Below are 25,937 nucleotides of genomic sequence, written 5' to 3' on the forward strand. Positions count from 1 at the left end.
TCAAAAACCATCCAGGGCGCTGGTATTGCTTACTATTAATGACCAAGTTTCTAGGGCATATGTGACCACTAGTCTTTTAAAGGTTTTATAGATGATTAATTTGGAATTGTCAGATATGAATCTAGAAAAAAATGTTCTGTTGGGGCAAAATAAGCTCTATTGACTGCCACTACCCATTGTTTAATCTCGCACTAGGTATCAACGTTGTAGATCACCAAGTATTTAAACTACTCAACCTTCCCAAATTAACAACGAGATACAGTTACTGACTTTCCATCAGCGCATACTAGGGTTATAAAATCACATATATCGCCGCAACGGTCTGCTCTGCGCATAACCACACTGTCGTTCCGACGTAGCTAGGCCTAGTTGGCATTGTTAACTTATTGCTGACTGCACGCCAGTAGTCTGTGTGAGTGTGTGTCCGCGTACTAATTTCCACAGATTTTGTTCCGCGTATACAACTATGTCGTGCGGTTGGAGGGCCGCACCATACAATCAACGTACCGTTGTTATTCAGTGCAGTGTATTACTGTGACATAGCAACAGTACTATAAAAACGGGTTACTTAGTTTAGAAAAGCGCATTCTAATAAATAAGATGAATAAAAAGTGACGGATTGTTGTTGTCCTTGTCATCTTCAGTTGGAAGACTGCATTTCGATACAGCAGAAATTACTGTTATTACTATTACGACATTATTATTATTATTATTATTATTATTATTATTATTATTATTGGACGTTAATGCCATCCAGACATATTTATATTGGAGGAATAATTGAGCCGATAGCTCCTGAGGAAGCTAAAAACTAATCAAGCGCGAAAATTATGATTTAGGCATACATGGAGAGCGAACAAAATCATATTTTGGTAACCTCCAGATGTTGGGGCGCGGGGGAGGTGGGGGTTACGTGTGCTATGTGCCAGCATGGCACAATACCTGCCTGTCACTATCGCCTTGCACCTACAAAGAACACGGCAAAGGCTACTGGTGGGCTACGCCAGGTAGGCACCTGTTAACCCGACACCAATAATCCCACAGGCCTTTGAGGTGCCTAGTAAGACGCTACCGCATCCAGTTATGGCGCATGCGGTAGCAGTCCGGGGTAACGCAGACGAGAGCATATCGAACATCTAGTCTGGGTACAAACTAAAGCTCTCAAATACGCCGTTCACTCCCTTACAAGATTTCCCGTGGGTGGAACTCTATCAGGTAGTCGGATATCTTCCTCAGGCGAAGGTTCGGGCATCTGCCAGATATGTCGGAGAAGCGACACGTCACCAACCGGGCCACTTGGGTGCAACGAAACAAAATTGGCTACGCCTGACGCGAGATGAACACGTTGACACAGAAACTATTTTTCTCCGTTGCACATCCACAAAGAGGGGAGGTTATTAGAGAGGAAGAGAAAGTAAAGGCAAGCCTTTGCAAATAGAGGAGGTTGAGAATTTCTGTAAAGATACCTTCTGTAGATGCTTCGAAGATGTCTGCTGTATGTGGGCGTCTAAGCGAGCCGACCGAACTAGGACATCTAATTTGTTTCTTTTTGTATCACAGCTTTTAGTTTTCGAGCACCGCGTAGCATACAGCAGGTTTTATTGTTACTTTTTTTAAAATTCCATACTCGATATATTTACGAATCATTAGCCACTATCTACCTACAATCTGCAAAACATGAACTATGAAAATGTAAAGTGACATCACATCAAAGGAATAGCACAAGATGGCCGACGGCCTTCGACGATATTTCTGCGATGGAGATATTAACGTTATTATTATTATTCAAAACTTTATTTACGATATCAGATTATTACAGGAGCCTAATGTTACTTAAGTCAGTTACCGAGCATAATATACCTACGAGGAATCGCGCCCCATTCTGAAAGAGCGCAAGACCTTGACATATGTAATTAAATTCCCGCACTCCACGATCGACTTTTAAATTTCTGGGGTCCTTCCCCGAATCAAAGCAGTAGTGTTCCTCCGACGACGATACACAACTTTAAGCCATTCGCTACAGCAATTCTTTTAGCGAATACTCTCCTTGCAAAGAGAGAAAGGTCAGGACTACACGGGTAACGTATGATTTTGCCTTTACGTTGTTGGGAGTCCTCAAGGACAGGGCCAGACAAAGGCCTTAACAAGTCAGAAATGTAACACCTGTTGTCCTAATTACTGGATTTGCCTACTACTGGATGTCCTCTGCTATCCCCATCTAAATTGGATATACCACCACGTTTAAATTCGTTGAACCAATATCTCACTGTTGTCACTGACGCTGAAAGATTGCCATAAACAACGTCCTATTTTCCCTTTAATCTCTCTGCATGTTTACCCGGCCAAAAGCAAACGCCCAATCACTGAACGATACTGCAGTTTGCTTTATCTCCGCGAAAACTAAGAAGTACAACTAACTGAAACGGCTGTCAACTCGGAAGCGACAAATGAACCAGTGTCCTGTTACTTTTATTATCGGCTAAGTGTCATGTTACTTTTATTATCGGCTAACAGATGGCGCCAAACGATAGTAACGCCAACTTGTGTAAGCAATGACATCTGACACACACACACACACACACACACACACACACACACACACACGGGCGCTTACTGATTCGCATTCACGTACACTTACCGCATTCGGAAAATGTGACAGGTACCGCGCTATTAGATCTTGATCAGGTAATGGCTTCTTTTTCACTAGTTCAACGTGAAGGTTGGGGGGGGGGGGGGGGAGGCGGGGGAGGGGGGGGCACAAGGAGTAAAACCAACAGGAGATTCGCAAAGCACGGGGAGCAAACCCAACAGAAGCACGAGGAGCAAATGATAGGGGCAGCGGAACGCTGGCAAGAGTTGGTCGTGCAGTGGTCAGAAGCCGCCTCGAAGATCAAGGCGAGGGCGGGCAGGCAAGCTGGCCGCTCGGCACAGCAAGTTTGCCGTCTGCCGTCGCGGCAGCGCCCTCGCTCCACAGCAGGAATTTCATTAGAGTGGCCGCTATTATCCGCTGCGGGAGTCGTGGAAATTGAATTCCCACAGAAGCAGCTGCAGGTGCCGCGCCCTGCCATCTCTCCCCCCGCTCCCCTAACACACACACACACACACACACACACACACACACACACACACACACAAACGCGCGCACGCACACAGGAAGAGAGAGTAGAGGGAGGGAGAGTTCCGCACTCTGAATTGATGGAAACGACGATGGTAGACCTCAAGGTCTGTTCCGGCTGTGGGAGCTCAGATAAACAGGGAATCTGCATGTAAAGAGGCGGCGTCAAGACTCGTTTCCTTGCAGAACAGATTTCAAAAAGTTATCCGAGGGCCCAGAGAAGATAATCTGTAACGAGCCCCTTTAAGGGAGGAAAATACACTACCAAGTGCATAAAAGTTGCCGAGCTGCGAAAGGTCACGCGCGAGAGGAGGGGACGGAGAAGGAAGAGTTTGGCGTCGCCTCCCCTGACGTAACGGCGGAGTTCCTGCTGATAACAAGGCCCAGCGCTAGACGAAGAGAGAACGGAAGAGCAAAGCCGGTTCCTGCCTTCCAGAAATTGCTGCGTACGCACACTCCCTGCTGCACCAATTCTCGCTGAGTGAGGACTCCTTTCGTGTCTTGTTCAGTTCTCTGAAACCTGACAGCAATAACCTTCCTATCTCCTCGTGAAATTTCTGGGCCTGTTTTTAACACATGAAGCGTGACGTCATCACTGTGGAGCATAGGTGCGATCAAAGAATCGTTGAGATGTCCTTTGTTCCTCTTGAGAGGCCCCCTGTTCCTATCTTTGACGAGGAATACAATGACGTAGTCCGTTTCAGTTAATGACTACTATCTTCAGACATCTGTGCTCAACAGTGGCAGCGCTGACAAATTTTTAATGTGCAGTTAAATTACGTTGGCATATTGGAGAACAAAGACGTGACGATGCTTAACACCTACTGAAACCAGACACCACCTACTTACACTATTACGGGTTGAAGGCTGGAATAAAAAAAAAAAAGTTTTCAAGAAATTATAACACTTTCGTCCAACGAAAATAATTTTTTGGCAGCATCAATATGCAACGTAGAATGCTTCCAGAGGCAACCGTATGAAGAGGCACTACACATCTTTATAATCAACTGGAGTACAGCCCACATTATTCAGTGGCGTCCCCTGTGTGCTTAATAGCAATAGGACTACTTTTTCAGATGATGTTCCTCCGGTCTTCCTGATCCATAAACTCATTTTTGGTCAATGAGTGCACATCTGATCTTAGGTCCTTTTTCTAACAAAAAAAAGGCTCAAATGGCTCTGAGCGCTAAGGGACTTAACATCTATGGTCATCAGTCCCCTATAACTTAAACCTAACTAACCTAAGGACGTCGCACAACACCCAGTCATCATGAGGCAGAGAAACCTTTTTCTATCACGTGCCCTTCTGTCAGAATGTGACATCGTTGTAAATTTGGAAGAGACATACCATGAAGTGATCAAAATTACTCCCCGTTATACTGGTGTCTCAGAGGCCCCGATAGCGTTTCTCTATTACTCTGTTGTCTTCACGAAAGCGCTGTTCTTCTTCCTCACACATATTACCCAAATGTGGAGGGAAAAACTCAAGGAGACTGTTCAAAAAATTAAACTTCATTCTCATCATACATTTTCCAGCATATAGGCGACAACATAAGTATAATACGGACTCTCTTTGTTGCCTAAGAAGTCAATAAGAACTTCATCGAATCGTACAGAAGGCTTCCCGTCACCGACGCTCATTTTCCAAATGTCAGGTCCAACAAACACGTTTTCTTTCAATTTCGCTTCGGATGGGCAAGGAAACCTGTCGCAGAGATAAACACTAAATTTATAGGTGCGCTTTTCTTTTTGTCCATTATCTGGTATGTTCAACAGACACACAATATGCAACTTATTTTGTACTCAAGACCTATCACGAAGTTAATTTTCACAGATCAGTTTCTTTGTGAAATCTGTAAAGTTTCTCTTACGTTTTTTTTATCAAAAACTCACCATAAGTGTAACAAAATGATAAGTCATATCACTAAATAATGAATCTTTAAACGTCATATGCGTAAAACAAGCACGGTTATGACGTGTTTTTTTGTTATATTAGGATACAGCACACCAAAAACAACGAAAATAAAATACTACTATATTTTTAAAAATTTCATCATTGGACTGCGCAAGAGTGACAGTGACCCCTGTCTTCAATACACTGCTGTCCACGGCAGGCGATTCACGTTGTGGCAATTTTCCCCGAATCCAGGTACGAGGAGCTACTTGATTGATAACTAGCGACTCCGGTCTCGTTACTGACATAAAGCCGGGAGAGCTGAGTGCTGACCACATGCCACACCATATCCGCATCCAGTGACGCCTGTGGGCTGAGGATAATACGGCGGCCGGCCGGTACCGTTGGACCTTCGTATCCTGTTCGGACGGAATTTAGTTTAGTCTTTTTCTTTAAGTACTGAACAAGCAGCCATTACACTGTGGCAGGAGGACAGCCTGGTGATAAGAGCGTGGCGTGCGTCGAGCACCCACCACTTGGCCGCGACTCAACACGCCTCTTCACCCTGTGTGCTCCACTGTCCCGTCGAACCACTCTCTCTCTCTCTCTCTCTCTCTCTCTCTCTCTCTCTCTGTTACATCAACATGTATTAGTTACATTGCTCGTGAATAAAAAGAAAATATAGAAACACTTATATAGCACATAAACAGTAGCGTCATACGGAACGTCGGATGCATGAAATAAATCATCATCCCCATTCTTAAGCCCTAGAGGTCTGTAGTTCTCTCCCACAGTGTGTCGTATTTTTTATGAAATATCTGGAGTTTATAGTCATGAAATCCAAGAAATTTATTGGAAATTATAAAAAAAGATAACGTTATCGGCAATAATGGCTAGGTAAAGACAGAATTCGGGTATGTTAAACAGTAAGCGAATGTCAATCTGATAAACGTTAGAACAGAGCACCTAAGAAACTTGAAATTAATCACTTGAAAATAATTTTAAAAGCATACTACACATTTTTATTAGTATTTACTGAACTGAACTATTTACTGAGATTTTTATAATAATTCCGTTTATACATTGCCAAAGAAGAATGGCCGTTGAGTCTTCAGAGGAACGGCAACTAGAAAGAACTAGAAAGCCATACCGCCTGTGGATAAACAGTACCAGCTGCTGAAAGATCTACGTCAATATCTTCGCTCCACGAGCGGACTGTATGTACGCTGGCAGTATCACCCCCCCCCCCCCCCCTTTTCTATTCTCTTCACAGGTGATACGCGGGAAGGTGGTGGTCGGTGGTCGGTACGCTTCTGCGTGAGCTTCTGTTTCTTTTATCACTGCGCGAGATGTATGGTGGAGGAAGTACTTTTTGTGACTCATTCCGGAACCGGGGTTCGCGCTAGTTGCGCTCTCTGTGATGCACACCGCCTCTCTTGTAAAGTGGCGAGCACAGGGAGGGACGAGGAAAGCCGGAGTTCACGCACTACCTCTGTGATGGAGCGTCCCATGCGTCGAGTATTATGTTACTTCCGTAAGACAAGCCGACTAAACAAACCCGTGAGGAATCGTGCACCTCTCTTTCAAATCCTCTCTCTCTCTCTCTCTCTCTCTCTCTCTCTCTCTCTCTCTCTCTCTCTCTCGTTAACCTAAATTCATAAGTTTCCAAACTGAAGAACTGTACTCAAGTTTCGACTGGGCGAGAATTTTGTAAGCGACCTATTTCATGCATGTTATTACCTGCATTGTCAGGCACGCCAAACGCCAACTACTGCAAACATATATCCCTATTCAGAACTACATACCTAGTTCGGTCTGTTAGGAAGCTTTCCATAAAGTCTAGTATCTATTCAGCTATTCTGGATACTGATATTCTGTTAACTATGTAATGGTGCGGGCCATGCACGTAACTAAGGCGTGGGAACCACGCAGTCGTTACACACTAATCGTTGAGATAAGTGTGGACATCGAGAACGTTGCAAACATGGTACGGACGCTTATGTATTCATTCTACTGCGATGGAAATGCGAAATAATGGGGTACTTCAAAGCCTGGCGCGCTGCGCGGTAATAACGATAAGTGTTATCACGAAACGTTACTTACATTGAGGTGACAAAAGTCATGGGATACATTCTAATATCGTGTCGGATCTCCTTTTGGCCTGCGTAGTGCAGCAGCTCCACGTAGCATGGAGTCAACAAGTCACGGGAATTCCCAGCATAAATACTGAGCCATGCTGCCTATACAGCCGTCCATAATTCCGGAAGTGTCCCCGGTGCAAGATTTTGTGCTCGATCTGACTTCTCGATTATGTCCCATAAATTCATGTCAGGCAATCTTGATGGCCAATCATTCCCTAGAATTGTCCAGAACGCTCTTCAAACCAATTGCGAAAAATTGTGGCCTGGCGACATGTTGTTAGGAAACATGAAGTCCAGGAACGGCTGCAAATGGTCTCCAAGTAGTCGAACATAACCATTTACAGTCAATAATCGGTTCAGCTGGATAGGAGGATGCAGTCCATTCCATGTAAATACACAGTATTGCGGAGCCACCACAAGCTTGCACAGTGCCTTGTTGACAACTTCAGCCCATGGCTTGGTGGTGTACGCTCCACACACGAACCCTATCATCAGCTCGTATTGACTGAAATCAGGACTCTTCTGACCAGGCCGTGGTTTTCCAGTCGTTTAGGGTTCAACCGATATGGTCACGAGCCCCCAAGAGACGCTGCAAGCGATATGCCGATAGAAAAGGCACTCGCGTCGGTCGTCTGCTGCCAGAGCCCACTAACACCAAGTTTCGCCGCACTGTCCTACCGGATACGTTCGTTGTACGTCCCACATTAATTTCTGCGGTTATTTCACGCAGTGTTGCTTGTCTGTTAGCACTGACAACTCTACGGGAACGGCGCTCCTCTGAGTCGTTAAGAGAAGGCCACCCGTCACTCCAATGCCCGTAATGAGTGGTAATACCAGAAATTTGGTTTTCTCGGTATACTCTTGCACTGTGAATCTCGGAATATTGAATTCGATTTCGATTTCCGAAGTGGAATGTGGTACGCCTTTAGTTCCAACTACCATTTCGCACTCTGAGTCTGTTAATTCCCATCGTTCGACCATAACCATGTCGGAAATCTTTGCAAATGAATCACCTTAGTACAGCTCTGCCAATGCACTGCCCTATTATATCTTGTGTACATATCGTACCATGAAGTTGGCACCTCCGTGTAATAGCAACGGGCTTTTGTGTTGATGCAGATTACATTTTCAATACTTTGTTTACGAATACATGGCAATACATTGCAGATGTAAACTGATTGCATTATTTCTTGATTGTGTGATATCAATGAATTAATTCCGTATTCTTACAGTTCATTTTTCTGTTTTTCCGTAATATTGTTTTCTTTTCTATTTTTCATCTTAGCTTGTTTAGACTTTCTAGGTTCGAATATTGAGAGACACGATTTAACTGATGAGGTCGTAAATATGATGAGAGACATGAGTATTGAAATTACAGGTACAAACGAAAGGGGGCAATGAAACAAGCGAGTAATGCCACTAAATTTAAGTCCGGAATTGAATGGTTTCTCCGATACGAAAATTACGACCGAGTACATTCACACTTTACAACAGAGCCTCGAGAATCCAAACTGTAGATATGCACTTGAGGACAAACACGTTACAACAAGTGTTACACATGGCCACTATTCACGTGACGGAGTGCTTAGCATGTCTTGTCTTCAATGCCTGTATATTTTCAAAATACCAACACGTGTTCAGAATGCAATGACAACGATCTAGAGGCCCGTCCCCAGAGTTCATCGACGTTATATGAAGTACACCAATTCTTTTAAGTATCCCCACAGATAAAAATGCAAAACGTTCAATGGACCTACGACCGACATGCTTGCTGTCGAAGATGAGAGCTGCGAATTCCCCAACATGAAAGGGTGCCGGTGCACTATCATGCATGTACCACATACACATCCTTTCACCACAGGGAACATCCTCCGAACGTACATTAACCGTGTCCTAACATTGGCATAACTGCACTTTCGCGTACGTCGTATCTGGATCTATGTTATTAGCATTATTTGCTTGTTTCATTGTCCTCTACTCGCCCCTTCCGTTTGTACCTACAATACTGTGTACTTACGCAGGAACTTGTACTTTTCCCACTGTCCTATTTACGAACTACATAATTTTTCATCCCGCTGCATGAAATATAATGTTGAGTTAATATGGCATGAACTAATAAATGGATTCATGTAATCATGTAACTATTTCAGTAAAGGTCATTATAAATAAACGAGGGTTAATTGTCTTAACGTAAGTGAACACCAACAGAGAGAATTTGCTTAAGAGGAAATATAATCGAAAAGTGAGGTCAAGGTTCGCGACTTTTAAGTACCTATCGTGGCATAAAAACCATCTATTTATCTATTTGGGAGTACAGACACGCGCACACGGCCGCTGGTGGAAGCTGACGGCTCGCAATTGCAGTGCCATCGCTAGGGGCGCGATCGATCACCGGGCTCTGGGCTGTGCCTCTGCCTCTGGCGAGACCCGCGGCGGTGGGCCACCTCACCTCTCCTTGCCCGCCGGCTATATTTGGCCCTCTGCTGGCGGATGGACGCCCGATAAAACAGCGCCCACACGCGAACGTTCGCGACCCCTGACATACGGCCGGCAAACGCCGCTCGGCAGAAATGCACCGCTGCAGTGGTGGTCGACGCTAAATCCTGCCAACCACAGTACTCGCACCACATGGCACTCATGCATATAGGACCTTCAGAAACAGTCTGAAAATCTTGTCAGGGTGTTGCAGGGGAGTTTGTGATGAGAAATAACAGTTAAGAAAGAAAATCGATGCGTTTGGCCGTTTCCGAGTTATTTAGCACTAAAGCTAGCCACTCAGGTATCCGCGCGCAAATTCGAGCAGCTGCACGTGCTAAAATGTGGTGACGCTTAGACATCTGTGGGTGCGTGAGTTGCGACTTGTTCAAATGTTCATTACAAGCTAAAATTTGCCTGTTTCGGAAGTGATAATTTTAAGCTACGTGAGCAAAAGCTACATCTGTTCGGTTTGAGGAAACCAAGGGAAGAACAAGCTACACGACACTGTTCCTGGTTTTTCTTATTGTGGTCTTCAGTCCTAAGACTGGTTTGATGCAGCTCTCCATGCTACTCTGTCCTGTGCAAGCCTCTACATCTACCAGTAACTACTGCAACCTACATCCTTCTGAATCTGCTTAGTGTATTCATCTCTTGGTCTCCCTCTCCGATTTTTACCCTCCACGCTGCCCTCCAATACTAAATTGGTGATCCCTTGATGCCTCAGAATATGTCCTACCAACCGATCCCTTCTTCTAGTCAAGTTGTGTCACAAATTTCTCTTCTCTCCAATTCCATTCAATACCTTCTCAGTTATGTGATCTATCCATCTAATCTTCAGCATTCTTCTGTAGCACACATTTCGAAAGCTTCTATTCTCTTCTTGTCCAAACTATTTATCGTCCACGTTTCACTTCCATACATGGCTACACTCCATACAAATACTTTCAGAAACGACTTCCTGACACTTAAATCTATACTCGATGTTAACAAATTTCTCTTCTTCAGAAACGCTTTCCTTGCCATTGCCAGTCTACATTTTATGTCCTCTCTACTTCGACCATCATCAGTTATTTTGCTCCCCAAATTCCAAAACCCCTTTACTATTTTAAGTGTCTCAATTCCTTATTTAATTCCCTCAGAATCACCCGATTTAATTCGACTACATTCCATTATCCTCGTTTTGCTTTTGTTGATGTTCATCTTATATCCTCCTTTCAAGACACTGTCCATTCCGTTCAACTGCTCTTCCAAGTCCTTTGCCGTCTCTGACAGAATTACAATGTCATCGGCGAACCTCAAAGCTTTTATTTCTTCTCCATGGATTTTAATACCTACTCAAATTTTTTCTTTTGTTTCCTTCACTGCTTGCTCATTATACAGATTGAATAACATCGAGGAGAGGCTACAACCCTGTCTCACTCCCTTCCCAACCAATGCTCCCCTTTCGTGTCCCTTGACTTTTGTAACTACCATCGGGTTTCTGTACAAATTGTAAATAGCCTTTCGCTCCCTGTATTTTATCCCTGCCACCTTCAGAATTTGAAAGAGAGTATGCCAGTCAACGTTGTCAAAAGCTTTCTCTAAGTCTACAAATGCTAGAAACGTAGGTTTGCCTTTCGTTAATCTTTCTTCTAGGATAAGTCGTAAGGTCAGTATTGCCTCACGTGTTCCAATATTTCTACGGAATCCAAACTGATCTTCCCCGAGGTCGATTCTACCAGTTTTTCCATTCGTATGTAAAGAATTCGCGTTAGTACTTTGCAGCTGTGACTTATTAAACTGATAGTTCGATAATTTTCACATCTGTCAACACCTGCTTTCTTTGGGATTGGAATTATTATATTCTTCTTGAAGTCTGAGGGTATTTCACATGTCTCTTACATCTTGCTCAACAGATGGTTGAAATTTGTCAGGACTGGCTCTCCCAAGGCTGTCAGTAATTCTAATTTCATCTTCATCTACATCCTCTCCCACTTCCATAATATTGCCCTCAAGTACATCGCCCTTGTATAGACCCTCTATATACTCCTTCCACCTTTCTGCTTTCCCTTCTTTGCTTAGAACTGGGTTTCCATCTGAGCTCTTTATATTCATACAAGTGGTTCTCTTTTCTCCAAAGGTCTCTTTAATTTTCCTGTAGGCAGTATCTATCTTACCCCTGATAAGATATGTCTCTACATAATTACATTTGTCCTCTAGCCATCCCTTCTTAACCATTTTGCACTTCATGTCGATCTCATTTTTGAGACGTTTGTATTCCTTTTTGCCTCCTTCTTTTACTGAATTTTTATAGTTTCTCCTTTCATGAATTAAATTCAATATTTCTTCTGTTACCCAAGGATTTCTAGTAGCCCTCGTCTTTTTACCTACTATATACTCTGCTGCCTTCACTACTTCATCCCTCAAAGCTCCTCATTCTTCTTCTACTGTATTTCTTTCCCCCTTTTTGCCAATTGCTCCCTTATGCTCTCCCTGAAACTCTGGTTCTTTTAGTTTATCCATGTCCCATCTCCTTAAATTTCCACCTTTTTGCAGTTTCTTCAGTTTTAATCTACAGGTCACAACTAATAGATTGTGGTCAGAGTCCACATCTGCCCCTGGAAATGTCTTAGAATTTAAAACCTGGTTCCTAAATCTCTGTCTTACCATTATGTAATCTATCTGAAACTTGTCAGTATCTCCAGGGTTTTTCCACGTATACAACCTTCTTTTATGATTATTGAACCAAGTGTTAGCTATGATAAAGTTGTGCTCTGTGCAAAATTCTACCAGGCAGCTTCCTCTTTCATTTCTTCCCCCCAGTCCATACTCACATACTACGTTTCCTTCTCTCCCTTTTCCTACTACCGAATTCCAGTCACACATGACAAATAAATTTTCATCTCCCTTCACTATCTGAATAATTTCTTTTATCTCATCATATATTTCTTCAATTTCTTCGTCATCTGCAGAGCTAGTTAGGCTGCTTGAATTTGTGCACGCGACAAAATGGTTCAAATGTCTCCGAGCACTATGCGACTTAACTTCTGAGGTCATCAGTCGCCTAGAACTAATTAATCCGAACTAACCTAAGGACATCACACACATCCATGCCCGAGGCAGGATTCGAACCTGCGACCGTAGCGGTCGCTCGGCTCTAGACTGTACGCCACTACGGCCGACGTGCACACGACAACCTCAGTGGCTAACACCAATGCTAGAGAAGTCGAAGCAACCTATCAATTTTTTTCACGCCCGTTTCTTTTAAGCACAATAAATATATTAATAGCGCCTTGCATAAGGTGGAATTTCTTATACAATTTTTCAAAATTGTTTCCAAGTCTGGAAATCTAAAAGGGCTACAGTACCGACAAGACCGTCTAATTCCCAACATTGGTGCAATTAGGCGTGGCAAACTACAAGATGGTAGTATATTCACGAGCTTAACAGTATGTAATCCGGCAGAGCATTTTCGACATCGATACTGAGATAAATAAGAAATAAAAAGCATTAATATCGAATAGAATACGAAAAAAGCAAAACACCGCTTAACGACTATGCCAGATTAGGACGAAACGATTAAGCGAATGTAAGTGACAAGAAGTTTACTGTTCTCCCTCAAGAATACATTTGTAAGAATAGCATCAGTCGACCAGGCCAACTACGATCAATCACTGATAAGTGCTCCCTTTATACACATACGGAAGTTGACCTCCAACCATTCTTCATTATCGAACGATTTAAATTATGCAGTCGCCCGATAGTTACTTCAGGCGAGTGGAGTTCTTTTTGAAAAGAAAGTTTTCATCCGAAATATTAATTGTGAAACTCTGCACGTCATAATTTCATGCAGATTTCTTTACTACTTCTCGGAACGTTACTTACTATGTCTAAACAAATTTCGGGCTTGCGGGTGGTCGTTGTTTAATTCATCCCACGATATTGCGACTGGGCATCTGCCAGTCATCTTCCGGTAAGCCTTCCAAGACTGACGAAAACTTTCTCCGTTTCACAGTTCATAGCGCGCTGCGAGTATTCCGCGCATACTGAAACGTCCTCTTAGAAAAATTATACACGACTGTGCTTAAACTGACACACAATATTTTTGGCGCAACGCAATCTGACTTTCAAAAATCCCTACAAAAGAATGGCCCTGACTAAATTAACCTATACGTTTCACAAATCACTTGCCTCACAAAAATCTTCGTTACTCCAACTACTGCAATACAGCGAGCGCCACTGCTGCCAACTAAATAAAAGATTCAAACTACTGAAGGCACTAACTACTGATAGGCATAGTTAGCAAATGAAAGATTTTGATAGAGAACAAACAATGTATTTACCTTAAGAGTCATAATCTATGTAGCAGTTCATGACATCCATTCTTACAAATTTCAAAACACCGCCATCTCTCTCCCCACATCCACCACTGCTGGCGGCTCACCTCCAACTGCCCAACGCTACGCGCCGCTTAGAGCCAACTGCCCAACGTTACAATGACGAGTATTACAACAATGCCAACCAGCCACAGACTGCACACGGCACAGCCAGAACGCTACGTGGCGGCGGCGTTACCAATAAAAAAAACCTAAACAGCCTACTTACAATACGTCAAATCAAGTTGACAGACGGGCCACACTTCCCGTCGGCAGCGCCCTCGCTTGTGGCACCGCGGAACTTGGCGCACTCTTAGCGTCTTCGATTAGAACAAATCAAGAAGAAGAAGATGGTGATGATGAAGATGATGATGGGTTCCACGTACTGTCCAACCGGTCGCCATTATCGCGGTTAGTCAGATTTTCCGTCAGGCATATTTCCATGGATTCTTTAATAATAAGAGTCCCAAAAGGGTGTTGCTGTTGTTAGAATAACAGTTCTATCACACTGCACTGAACGTCCAGTGGAAACACAGTGTGCTGCAATAGCGCATTTGCTCGGTTGAAAAAGGCGAGTGCTGTGCCGATGTTCAGTGCAGCACTCTTGTACAGTGCGTGTGGTCTGTCCTATGGAAGCCACACCACACTGGCAAGGTACTTCTTAAATTCCTTGACTTCATCCGAGCTTGTACTCAATCTCTAATGACTTCGATGTCAACCCAAGAATGACGTCTTCATTTCCACTGGCAACTACGGCGATGAAGATAGTTATCCGAAACGCTTCTGGAAAAAACTAAGGATAAAAGTAACCGTTAGACGTGTAATTTCATAACAGAATTCTGAGATAACACGGAGAACGTAAATCAGATTGTCCAGACGGAGGTTTGTGTGGTATCGATAGCTACGATGCTACGGCGTATGTGCAAGTTCTTAGACTGGCACTACGACACAGACACGGACGACAGCGCCCTCTAGTCGGCGCTGTGCAGCTCTACTAGCGCCGCTCCTGATTCAGCCCATTTTGATTCCGAGTAGACGACCAAGCAACATTGTATCTACTTCATAGTGGGCGAGCCACAACAGATTTTGCCTTTGTACCTTCTAGCCGATGTTTGATTGATGTACGGCTTCGCGCCTACGTGTTCATCTCAGCCAAAGTTACGTAAGCTTAATGTAATCCTTATTCTTCCTATAGTAAAGGTGATTTAAAATTTAAACGCAGTACCGAAGCATCTCACCTTTTCCTGCATCTACTCACTTCCTACATTCGGCCTACCCTTCAGTTTTCAGGAGCAGACCCACGCGCCGCCTTTCAGGTGGGATTAAAAAAAAATGGTTCAAATGGCTCTGAGCACTATGGGACTTAACATCTGAGGTCATCAGTCCCCTAGAACTTAGAACTAAGTAAATCTAACTAACCTAAGGACATCACACACATCCATGCCCGAGGCAGGATTTGAACCTGCGACCGTAGCAGTCACGCGGTTCCGGACTGAGCGCCTTAACCGCGAGACCACGGCGGCCGGCGTGGGATTCAAAAGTTTGAACTCAAAGTAAGTCTTTAGCGAACTAAGATCCTTTGTTCGTTGCTCTCCGAAGACGCGTGAAAATCCAAGCGATTCGACGCTGGACATGGGTCTGGAACTGGTTCAGGGTAGATACTATCTCTGTCAGTGTAACATGCTCTATGTATGAAATAGCTTCATCTCGAGGATACCATTGTTTTAATGGGTTCTTTAATTTCTCAGTTCCACAACTGGTTGTATATGCGCCGGACTGCACTGACTATTACAAGAATTCTGACTTAACATTTCGTCATATCTGAGCCAGACGCAGTCAACCTGGCACTAAAAACTGTGCGAAGTGTAATACTTTACCATCAAGACATAATAAATAAATAAATAAATATTAAAAATACAGCAACGGAAACATTCCTTGTATCGACACTTCTTATTTGAATGATATTTCCGCCATTTGACTGTACAACTTCTTTATTTTATATTACTATCATGTTTTCAGCCTTAAGGCTTAATTTACATGTTCACTACTGTGTCGATGTTCAGTCTGTGGCTCAATTGTTTTATGTTTTTTTTAATGATTTTGTACTTATCTACGCGCGAGACGCCCAGTTCAACGGATCTTTAAGATGACTTCACTTAACAAAGTCTAATTATACCCAACATTATTGTCCTTGATAATGGCTTAAGGCTGAAATCATGATATTTATACAAAATAAAGAAGTTGTACAGTCGAATGTCGGAAATGCCATTTAAACATAATTACATGTCTGTGTACAAAAAATATGAAAATATTATAACTTCAGCTCTCTTTTTCGTGTGAGAAATGTGTATCAAAATTTTTTGTCCCTCCCTCCTCATCCTTCAGTCGGTCACAGGCTGTCTTGTCCACGGTAGTTCTTTAGGCTGCATATAATGCGGTATTTTTGATTGTCGCAATATAACGTAGGAATTTTACGTTCCTCAAAAATATTTATACCTTTCCATACATAGTCCTTTTAACATATCGAAGGTTCTGCGATTTCTGCAACCCCTCTATTATGCTCTTTTCCGTCTGTAGCTTCTATTCTTTCTCCACCGAATACCGGAAGCTTTGAACATTCTTCATCATGTGACCTTCGACATTTATCAGGAATAAATTACGGAAAACCACGAAACACCTTACTAAATTTGGCCCGACAACTAAAAGACACTCGCCACGGAGAGGTCCCCACATCAGAAGTCGTTCGATGATTTATAATCATATCGAAATTAAACTGCATGTAGTCTCGGATACAAAGGAATTTTACTGTCGGGAAAGGAAGATTCAGTGCTAACATACTGGCCAAAAGCGGGCACGCCAGTGGAATCGGTACCATTATTTCCGTTTCACGTCCATGCAGAAACGATAGCGGAGAGAGAAAACTGGCGCAGACGCGTCTGTGGGCTCTGTTGTCAAAGCTCAACAGATGGCAGCAGTCGCTAATAATAGACGTGCGGCAGCGAGGCGGGGCGGGAATGAGGATGGCACAGGACAGTAGGGTAAAGACAATGGCAGCGCGCCGGCCGCGCCCACAGACAGGGAAAGCGTGCCGGCCCAGGCTGAAGCGTGCGACAGCCGCGAAAGCCGAGCCGGCCAACAAACACGGGCGCGCAGTCGCGGGAGCTGACTACCGCGGCGTGCGACGCTGCATACGCCTGCGTCACCGCTGACTGGGTATGTCATCGCCGACACTTCAACAGCACACAGTATTCATGCTAGGCAGCGGAAAGCATTCCAAGAAAAACAGCGGCCGAGTTCCTTTACCTATAGCCGCGCGGTCTAAGGTTTCCCGCGTCGGAGGTTCGAGTCCTCCCTCGTGCATGGGTGTGTATTGTTCTTAGTGTAAGTTAGATTAAGTAGTGTGTAAGCCTAGGAACCGATGACCTCAGCAGTATGGTCCCATAGGAACTTACCACAAATTTCCAATAAACGTAAATAATATCTAACATTTAAAGAGTAAAAAAACTATCCTGATGAAGGCCACGAATAAAAGTGTCCGGGACGTTGGTCTTAAGAACACATGATCACGGGCTGAACTATCTGAATGAAATTGCACTTAAGATAATATGGGCCGCCGAGGCCTACCATGCAGATCATCAATTTGTAGATAAGCCATATTACACGTATTCAAGCGTTCTTTCGCATCGTCTGTGTAATAATACGGACGAAAATACAAAATTACGAAAAGGACGAAATTAAATCGAAATAAATACATAACAAAATTTAAATGGGCAAAAACTGCAAATGAAAACAAATATAAAAGAGGGCAAATAAAACGTTAATGTTGTTGTTGTTGTTGTTGTTGTTGTTGTTGTGGTCTTCAGTCCTGAGACTGGTTTGATGCAGGTCTCCATGCTACTCTATTCTGTGCAAGCCTCTTCATCTCCCAGTACCTACTGCAGCCTACATCCTTCTGAATCTGCTTAGTGTATTCATCTCTTGATCTCCCTCTACGATTTTTACCCTCCACGCTGCCCTCCAATACTAAACTTGTGATCCCTTGATGCCTCAGAATATGTCCTACCAACCGATCCCTTCTTCTAGTCAAGTTGTGCCACGAACTCCTCTTCTCCCCAATTCTATGCAGTGATCAAAATGATACAGCAAAGGAAAAGAAAAAAATTATATCAAAACCAATTAACTAAATAAAGATAACAATCTCAGAGGCTTAAATAAATATGTGAAGAAAAGCTGATTGCAACAGACAGGTTTCGAACACTGAACCTGGAGCGTATCAGTTAACTAACTTAACCACTGGGCTACAGTGCCAGTTCCGAATGAGCACTATTTTAGACTCAAATGAGACCCTTAAGGGATTTCTGAAATTCTGTTTTGTCGATTACGCGCAAACGGTCCACGATAGTCAATGGCTGCAGGATATGACACCTGCCTCTCAAACCCACACCACACCCTACCCAGAGGGACTACTAAGTTAGTTTCAACTACAACGTGGTCTACGGTTCGCTTTGTCCAGTAATAACCGTATTACGGCAACTGAAGATGGGTGAAAACCGGAAACGCATTTTGTAGTAAGTATAAAAAGTGACTTGTATTTGTTGAAGCAATTCACGGTATAGAAGGTGGCAGTCTCCCAGAGGTTCACAGGCACTGTTTTCCTGTGTGCGGGCGGTGAGAGGTGCATTGTAGCCGCGGCCTGCAGGTGTGTTGTGTGCCCGGGGCCCGCGTATCGGCTGGCTCCCTGCGCCGCCATAACGCCGTTTATCAGCGCTACGCAGCGATAACGGCCTAAGCGTTTCCGGCGCCGCCAATGCAGCCACGGCAGTGCCGCCAACCGCACTGCCTACAGCTCGTTCGTCCGTCGCGAAGCAGCGATTACTCGCCGGAAACGCTTCCCCGAGTCAGCACCCTGCCATTTTTCTGCATGCGCGGCATCCAAAGTATACTGACGCTTCTGTGGTGTCCTATTCTGTAGTAGCCTTGCACTTTACAAAAGTATTCCGCAGAATACCGCGCTTCTTGACGACGTATATTGGAAAGACATTGCGGAGGCCCCCCTTGCTGTCTTGTCCCGCCTGGTGGCAGGGTACGCTGATTGGATTCGCTGTCTCCATTTTGTTCGATCGTGGGCCGTGTCTAGACCTCTGCTGTTCCTGATCTATATAAATGACCTGGGTGACAATCTGAGCAGTTCTCTTAGGTTGTTCGCAGATGATGCTGTAATTTACCGTCTAGTAAGGTCATCCAAAGACCAGTATCAGTTGCAAAGCGATTTAGAAAAGATTGCTGCATGGTGTAGCAGGTGGCAGTTGACGCTAAATAACGAAAAGTGTGAGGTGATCCACATGAGTTCCAAAAGAAATCCGTTGGAATCGATTACTCGATAAATAGTACAATCCTCGAAGCTGACAATTCAACTAAGTACCTGAGTGTTAAAATTACGAACAACTTCGGTTGGGATGACCACATAAATAATATTGTGGGGAAGGAGAGCCAAAGGTTGCGTTTCATTGGCAGGACACTTAGAAGATGCAACAAGTCCACTAAAGAGACAGCTTACACTACACTCGTTCGTCCTGTGTTAGAATATTGCTGCGCGGTGTGGGATCCTTACCAGGTGGTATTGACGGAGGACACCGAAAGGGTGCAAAACATGGAAGCTCGTTTTGTATTATCACGTAATAGGGGAGAGAGTGTGGCAGATATGATACGCAAGTTGGGATGAAAGTCATTAAAGCAAAGATGTTTTTGGTCGCGGCGAGATCTATTTACGAAATTTCAGTCACCAACTTTCTTTTCCGAATGCGAAAACATTTTGTTGAGTCCAACCTACATAGGTAGGAATAATCATCAAAATAAAATAAGAGAAATTAGAGTTCGAACAAAAAGGTTTAGGTGTTCGTTTTTCCCGCGCGCTGTTCGGGAGTGGAATGGTAGGGTGATAGTATGATTGTGGTTCGATGAACCCTCTGCCAAGCACTTAAATGTGAATTGCAGAGTAATCATGTAGAAGGACGAAGATTTACAGCCTTCAGGTCGTTGTGCAGATTGTCAGTCCAGCGCTGTCTTGGTCGTCCCTTGTATCTCTTTCCCATGACCTCCACTGTGTATACTACCTTTGAAATGGCAACGGTTTTCGCGCGCAGCCCATGTCCAAACCATTGCAGGTGGCTTCCCCACATTTTCTTCTGAACTGGTGCGACCCCGCAACGTTTCCTGATAGTAATAGTGACGTTCGAAACGTGGTCCGGTAGAGTGATGCCACTTGTCCATCTAAACATCTTAGTCTCCATGACTCCTTCTCCCCCCCCCCCCACCCCCCCCAAATCATCGTTCTGCCTCTCCTGCAGCTAGCCAAGACTCGGTACTGTAAAGAGTTACAGAACAGATGACAGTCCGATAGATATTTGACATCAGATGGTCCTTAACCCGACAATTGCAGGTGACGCCTTCGTCCAGGCTGCCTGCGTCCTTGCGTTGACCTCATCTGTAACCTGTCATCGCTAGATATTGTAGAACCGATGGTGGTGGTGGTTAGTGTTTAACGTCCCGTCGACAACGAGGTCATTAGAGACGGAGCGAAAGCTCGGGTTAGGGAAGGATTGGGAAGGAAATCGGCCGTGCCATTTCAAAGGAACCATCCCGGCAAGTGCCTGAAGCGATTTAGGGAAATCACGGAAAACCTAAATCAGGATGGCCGGAGACGGGATTGAACCGTCGCCCTCCCGAATGCGAGTCCAGTGTGCTAACCACTGCGTCACCTCGCTCGGTTTGTAGAACCAAGATACTTAAATTCTGATAGTCTTGATAGATGATCTCTGTCAACGTTGATCGTCCCAACTTCTCTCCCCCCACTGCTGTAATGTGCAAAAATGGAGGTTAGCGGTGTACGCAGGACGATTGGTCCGCCGACCCGCTCGTCGGAAGGCTATAACGTATTTTATTTTTAGTCATTCTTACTATTTCCGTATTTCTGAATGCCGATCGAGTTAAGAGTCCTGAGATGTTTGCGCGAGTAATTCAAACATCACTGCTGTCATTTTCGTTCTTCTCGCTGACTACTAGAAAATATAAAAGCTGTCATTTATGATTGTGACTTCTGCGGCAGGTACTGCCCAGACACTACTTCAGCATTAGCATTTAGTGAATCGATCAGATCATACATACAGGGTGGTCAGGAACAGTCTGAAAAGTTTGCAAGGGTGTTGCAGTGCAAGTTGTGGTGAGAAATAACCGTTAAGAAAAAAATTCGATACATTGTGCCGTTTCCGAGCAAATTCAAGAAGATTGCCAGATACTATCAGTGTCAGTTGTTTTCATAGCGTACATGACAGCGCACGAGACTGCTCGGCCTTTGGCTCAGGTTCGATCCTCACCACCGTTTCACATAAAAATTTTCTCTCTCTCTCTTTTGTTAGCTTTTTGGAAACAAATCGAAGAATACTTATAGTGACGCCGTCTTTAGCGGGCCGCTTGAATTTTTGCGCGCAACGACCTGACTGGCTAACTGCAGTGCTGAATAAATCGGAAACGGCACAACGTAACGGATTTTTTTCCTTAACAATTATTTCTCATATATATGAAGATGGTGTCTGTTCTCTCGGACATGTCCGAGAGACCCTGCAGCTCGTTAGAATGATATTACAATTAAATCAGTACAATGAAATGAATACCCTTAGCTGCATACAGGCGTTGATATACGTCAACGGGGACAGTTGAAAATGTGTGCCCCGACCGGGACTCGAATCCGGGATCTCCTGCTCACATGGCAGACGCTCTATCCATTTGAGCCACCGAGGACGTAGAGGATAGTGCGACTGCAGGGACTTATCTCTGTCACGCCTCCAGTGAGATCTAGATTCCCAATTATTTGTAATGTTGTGGAGTTTCTTCTTGTAATGGTTTCGATCACTCACAATCAAATTATCACCTTCCTACACAATCCAGGACTGGATTTACGCTTTAAAGCAGCCAATCACCACAACATTCACTTCAAGTTGTATTAAAACAGACTTTTATCTACAAAAATTTAATAAATCGATTTCGGCGCGCGAAATACATCGCCTGTTCTCTGGTCAGCTAAAACTACCCTCCCACTGGCTGTGAGTGTAATGATGTATTTCCAATCTATGTCCGCAGAGGGAAACCGTTATGTTTAGGCTAACAAGGGTGGCTCTCTTTGACTTTTTTCATACTCATAGGAGTCGAAGGCCAGTACTCGGGCATAAATTTCTTACAACAGTACGACGTAATTGTGAAAAATGAACACCTTTGAAAATTACATGATTTTCGACGACAGTTAATTATAAAATATTTGAAGCTTGGTAAGACAGTTGCGGTAGCTAAGTTTAATCGTATAAGAATAGTTAACTGTAAAGTCATTTGTTCGAATCTTGTTGGAAGCAACTTTCTTCTTACTTTTATTTAAAATCCATATTAATTAACAAACGGAAATATAAGTTAACAAATGCGAATCATCTTTCCACAAAATTAACACTATTCTGACTACTAATCGCAATTCGACGATAGTAAATGATCACGCAACTATGCGGATAAAGTCCTCTCAGCGACGCGCGAGGGATAAATACAACAAGGAAAATCAGAATGGAAGGAGGAAAGGTTACAAATTTAGTTATCCAAAGAACAGCAACGCGTTTCGTCACGGATTCATTTAGTAAGAGAGGAAGTTGCACGAAGATGCTCGTCCAACTCCAGTTGCAGACATTAGAAGGGAGGCGTTGTTCATCAATGCTGTGGTTAACTGTTAACATTCCGTGAGCGAACTTTCCTTGAAGAGTCATCACATACAGTGCTTACGGTCCTAGTGTCATCCCGCGAAAACACCATGGAGAGATAATCTCTGTCACACTAAGGCTTAGCAAGAACCAATCTTCGTGTGCACCATTCGGAACTGGAACAGGAAAGGAAAATATGTGACACTGGAACAAAAGTAGGTTCCACTACAAGCCATGCGTTGCGGATTGTAGAGGTAGCTGTAATATACAGGTAGATGTAACTAGATCGCCTCAAACGCAAAAGACGAACGCGTCTCTCCATAGATCTTCCTTTTTTAAATCCCATACCTCATTTTTGTCGCCAATTCTGCACCAATACGGAAATAGGCGCCTAGACCACTTGCCCCAGCCGCCATACCCCAGTTACGCAAATAGCCTTGGACCCGCAATTTCCACGGCTTCACTTCAAAGCACTCTGGACAGCAAGGTCCGAGATACTTAACACTAGTGGGCGATTCCACTCACTGACTGGGTACTCATACTCTGGTTCGCGACAAAGTAAGACTGTCATCGATATAACAATCAATCACTCTCCAGTTTCACGACGAGGGAGTTTTAAAATCAGAATGATACTTTTCAACATTGGTTGCAACATTTGTTGGTAGTTTTTGACGAAACCAATCAAAATCAGCATTGTACACATTGCTTGTTGTCCTTTTACTGACTGACTATAAAGTCATGCGGCGCCCTGTGTGCTTCAAGCACACGCTGGTGTGAGCTCTAAGACTATAGCGACTGCGCGGTGGCGTCTGCACAAGCCGGGCCCCTACCCCTGCGCCGCCGTATATCATCGGCGCGTTCGTTAATGCGGCGGCCCTGTATGTATATAACGAGCCACTGTCCTGCCATTCGGCCAGCTGCAAGCGAGGGGTGTGGAGGTGCGGGGAGGGGAGGAAGCATTGTTCTCGACCCTCCACCCCATTCATCCACTAACCTGGTGCTCGCGCCGCGACAACAAAAGGTTGCCAGGCCCTAGATGAAGCAGGTGCCTTTAATAGGCCTCTACTGATGGTGTTTCCGCGCTGGAAAATCTCGTCAGCTATGCTTGGCACGTAATACAAAACGGTGTAAATTTACTTATGGAGCAATGCTGACGTCAGAGAAGAACTTAGAGTGACAAGCTTAAATGAACAGAGTAAAGAATATAGGAACAACTGGAAGGACCATGTCATTAGAATGGAAGACGACAGAATACCAAAATAAAATTAATGATGCATTATTACCCAGTCAGCAGAAGATCTTTAGGAAGATCCAAGAAAAGGTGGAGAGACTAATAATTTCAACGAAAAGACATGCGTAAAAGAAGGAGGAGGGGGAGGAGGAAAGAACACGGCAGAAAAATCAAAAAATTGCCCAAACTTTATTTTAAACCACTATTAAACTCACTCCTCTGTAGGAACATTTCATATTTTACAAGAAAACCAATGACGACAGCGGTTGATCTACCACAATATATGAAATCTACTTTACTCGTCGTAAATTTAAAATATCCGTACTTATGTTTTATTCAACGTAACGAATAGTGGAACTTCCTGGCAGATTAAAACTGTGTGCCGGACTGAGACTCGAACTCGGGACCTTTGCCTTTCACGGGCAAGTGCTCTGCCAACTGAGCTACCCTAGCACGACTCACTCCCCGTCCTCACAGCTCTACTTCTGCCAGTATCTCGTATCGTAGACATCACAAATGAAATCAACATTTCACAAAACAAAGTTTTCCAAAAACTCATTGCTTTATAGTTGCAGAGTATAGGAAACAGAAATGTCTTTAAAATAAACTTGACGACATTGTGTCATGAAGACCATTTTCGTTTACATATTGAAAGGTAACAACATTAACAATGAATAGTGTACATGTATCACCACGTGCAATATAATGGGGAAAATAATGCTACTGCTGTGTGAGTGTAACAACACTGATGATAAATAGTGTACATGTATCATCATGCGCAATGTACTCGGCAAGAAAAATGTTAGTGCAGTGGCAGTGTTATTTACGAAAGCGATATTTAACCATCGTTAGAGAGCAACACAACGAGTTTAAATGCCAATGTGGCTAAATAAGTTATGGTTTAGGTAATTTCATCGGCTTTGTTGAAGCACAATCCGCCCCTGCTCGTTTACCAACTAACTGATATTGTTCAAACACAAAGTTTATTTGATACTCTTTTTTCCTCTCTTTTTATGGCGTTACAGCCACTTACTTCCAACTCTATCAATAGCGTGTCTCCATTTGTCCTGCTGCGAAGAATTATTCGTCTTCTTCTAGTTCACATTTTTGTAAAAATACTGTTGTCTATATCACCTTTTTGTTATTCCCTATCTGTTTTGTTCCAGTTGTTCTACTATAACACAATTCCTCCGCTATTCATTCTACACTGTATATACAATATACTGTGTAAGCCATAACAGTGCTCAGAATAGAGTACAGCTTACTAATATTAGCGATTATCAGTGTGACCTATTTCTTTCTGTGTACGGAGCGAGGAAGAGTCGTTGTCTATACGCCTCTGTATGCACACTAATCTCTCCGTTCGTAGTATCAAGATCCCGACACGAGACGTGTACAGTGTTTGGCACAGCCTTGTTCAAATACAGGTTCCCTAAATATAGGCAGCAGGGGCATCTATGCCGTCTTTCTTCCAAAGGATTACGATTTCACAACTTTCTCCATGCACTTACGTTACACTTTCGTATGTGCTATATCGACTTTTTTATGATCGTATTTGGCCATCAGGATTCTTTCGACGTCTCCTGTCATGCCTACTTCATAAAGAGTCCAAACACTTGAACTGTACTCTAGAACTGGTCGTACTGGCGCCTCGTATGCAATGTCTTTTACAGATGCATTGCGTTTCTCCAGAAACCTCCCAACAAATAACTTATGTCCACCATTCGCCTTCCATAATACTGATACTGACGCTTGTTGGTGACACACCTAGGTATTTAATTAGACAATATACGTGCTCCAAATGCTCGGCATTAATCGAATGCAATTGAGTTCTTTGTATCTGCTACAGGCATTGTCTCGCATTTACCAACATTTAAAAGAAGTTGTTAACCATTACAACAAATGGAAATTTTGCCTTTTCTTTCAGTATTTCCTTATGGCCGACCGATGACGATACTTTACCACAGACAATAGCAACGTCAGCGAACCGT

The 25,937-nt window shown here is 43.7% G+C and overlaps 1 protein-coding gene across 4 annotated transcripts in view; it reads right to left on the reverse strand.

Annotated features, from left to right (window-relative positions):
* The window catches only part of LOC126336662 (serine/threonine-protein kinase 26), a 703,591-nt gene that overhangs the window by 265,908 nt on the left and 411,746 nt on the right, over window positions 1-25,937 (reverse strand). The gene's annotated exons all lie outside the window — the stretch shown is intronic.

The sequence above is a fragment of the Schistocerca gregaria genome, chromosome 2 (assembly GCF_023897955.1).
Source record: "Schistocerca gregaria isolate iqSchGreg1 chromosome 2, iqSchGreg1.2, whole genome shotgun sequence".
Classification (NCBI taxonomy): Eukaryota; Metazoa; Arthropoda; class Insecta; order Orthoptera; family Acrididae; genus Schistocerca; species Schistocerca gregaria.